At 30.0% G+C, this 2,779-nt stretch overlaps 1 non-coding gene across 1 annotated transcript; it reads left to right on the top strand.

The window, feature by feature from the left end:
• The first annotated feature begins 503 nt into the window (after positions 1-503).
• Positions 504-585, top strand: Trnas-cga. The gene has a single exon. It is a non-coding gene; the product is annotated as a tRNA-Ser (tRNA).
• Positions 586-2,779: the final 2,194 nt, after the last annotated feature.

Below are 2,779 nucleotides of genomic sequence, written 5' to 3'. Positions count from 1 at the left end.
CGACTGAGACCAATATTGATATGTGAATTAAACATTTCTACGAAGTAACACCAGATGACAACACCTTTACTGTCTACACATTTACTAATTTATTTATTTTTTTTATGGTCGTAACCTTAACAGTACTTCAAATGGGTAGTAAATTTGATTGAACTACTAATTTTTATAAAATTTATCATACTACGATGAGTTTTCACTGAACTCTAATGTTTCTATACGCCGAAAAGCATAAAATAATTGAATATGCGTAAACAAATGGCAATAATATTTACTTAAATTATATTTAGCATTTTGTACTGTAGTATTTGTAATTTTAATGTAATATTGTCTTAACAAATACATATTTAAGTCTACATTAAGTTGTAGGTAAAAATTATATTTCTGTAATCATGTAAGAGTAAAGAATATGAATAATTCAGTAATGTGTTTATTTCATAACAGTATCTTATTTTAGGATATTAACTTTAGCATACTACTAGATTGTTTTGAAATATCAAGCGTAAGCTGCGGTGTCCGAGTGGTTAAGGAGTTGGACTCGAAATCCAATGGGTTTTTCCCGCATAGGTTCGAATCCTATCCGCAGCGTTTCTCTTTTTATTTGTTTTTTTATATATTATGTATCGTACTACACATTATTAAGAAAACACAATTGCCATATAGCATAGATCAAATGCTTAAAGTTGTGTGTATCAATCATAAGAAGTTTTATAATCTTCAATATGATTTTGAAATTATTCAAGAAAAAAATGAAACTAATTTGTGAAAATGCAACAATTTGTGTAGTCAATAAAAATATTTACGTGAACAATTATGGTTACATATATAATTATTGATGCAACTTAAAATTGTTTATAATGATTTTCTTAAAATTTCAAATCTCTAAATACGTTATTTTACATACGTCAACAAAACCTATAAAACGTACACAAGTCTATGGTTCATTTTTCCAAAGTATTTTATAACACTTTTGTACCAACGTTACCAGAATGAATAACACATTAGACTATTGTCTAACACGTAAAAGATAATAAATTTACCATAAAAACATCCGAGCTTTATAATAATGTTTATAATTATAAGTGGTTACTTTATAATAATTACATGTATAATACCAAACATTACGTGTATAAAATCACAGTTGTATTACTAATAATTTCTAGATTATTTATTATTTTGTATACACAAAATCAGTACGCCTAGATGTTGCTCTTTATAGAATTAGTTTATGTATGTATATAATGAGAATTTGTTTCGCTTACACCTAACTGTTAAATGTACTGTTAAATACTGTCAAAATATTTTCACAGATTTCTGATATTACATTGGCAAAAGTGTATTTAAAGTTATCGTTGCAAGCACAATCACGCTTGTTAATTATTGCGAAATGTCGTATTTGTAAAACATATACAATTTTTAAACTTATATTTTAAATACGAATGTATGGAATAAATTAGATGTCATTTAATGGAAAAGTAAATAATAGCACTATTTATTAATGAAAACATTCAGGAAAAGTCATCTTAGATACTACAAAATAAATTTTTTTAAATAAAAATGAAATGAATGAAAACATATATTATATTTATCTTATAACTGGGGTATCACAAAAAATTCTTGCGACATTTTCGCAAGTTACTGACACATTGACCTTTGACATCTTATGTGACCAAATTATGTAGTATACATATACAGGGTGACCAAAAAGGTCGGGACCAAACTTATACTATCTGTTAATGTGGTGGTGTAGGTAAAAAAAGTTCATATAACCTTATGCCCGAAAATGCTTTATTGAAAAGTTATAAGCATTCAAACATTTTTATCAACAGCTGTAGCAGTTATGATAAATGTTCGAAAAACTATACAAGTATTAAGGTACATGGATTAAAAAATGATTAGTTTAAGAATAAAATTAGTAAAATTAGTAAACATGAACGAAGACATAAAGAAGAAATGTTGAAGCCTAGGTCCAAAGACTATACATACATATACAGTATTAAAATACACAGAAGCTGCAGTTAAAATACCTTTCAAAGTAATCATTGGTAAATATTTAGAATAGGGAAGACAGCTCTGGTGACTTGAACTTTGACATATGTTGTCAAGGTCAGCCTCCTGAGTGACGGAGAAAATTGTAGCCGCCGCTTGTTACTTGTTAAAAACTTATTAACATATAAAGTTTAGAATATAAAGGTGTATGTTTAACTCCATAATTTGAATTTTACCTAGTATAAACATTATATTAGTAGCATATACAGGGTGTTCGACAACTAGTGGGAAAAAATTTAAGGGGCGATTCTTTGAGGCAAAATAAGACGAAAATCAAGAATAACGAAATTGCGAAAAATGCTTCGCTTGTTAGTAATAAGCGTTTAAAAATTAAAGAGTGTCAGCGGATCATGGCTCAACAGGGGCGTGCAGTCACTTTAAAGACTCAACGACGTGCAGGAACAGTCGGTAGAACAGCTGTTTACTTACCTCGTAAAAGATGTCGATAACTTGTGCCCGCGGTATTTGAGTCGAATCCATTTGTATCGCATTAACTCTGATTACTCGATAAAATTCGCAAGAAATGTAAATATCTTCTTACGAATATTATCGAGTAGAGAGGGTTAATGCTCCCTCTAGTTGTCACGTATCACAATTGTCCTGTCCACGAGTATCCATGAAATTAATCCGCATACGCACGTACACCACAGAAGTCCGCGAAAAGTGTCCGCACACACTGAGCCATTGTCCCGTCCGCGAAAAATGTCCATACACACTGCGCGATTGTCCCGAC

Source organism: Dufourea novaeangliae, unplaced genomic scaffold (genome assembly GCF_001272555.1).
Source record: "Dufourea novaeangliae isolate 0120121106 unplaced genomic scaffold, ASM127255v1 scaffold781, whole genome shotgun sequence".
Taxonomy (NCBI): domain Eukaryota; kingdom Metazoa; phylum Arthropoda; class Insecta; order Hymenoptera; family Halictidae; genus Dufourea; species Dufourea novaeangliae.
Note: the sequence above shows the minus strand (reverse complement) of the source record. Positions and strands in the feature narration are given on the sequence as shown.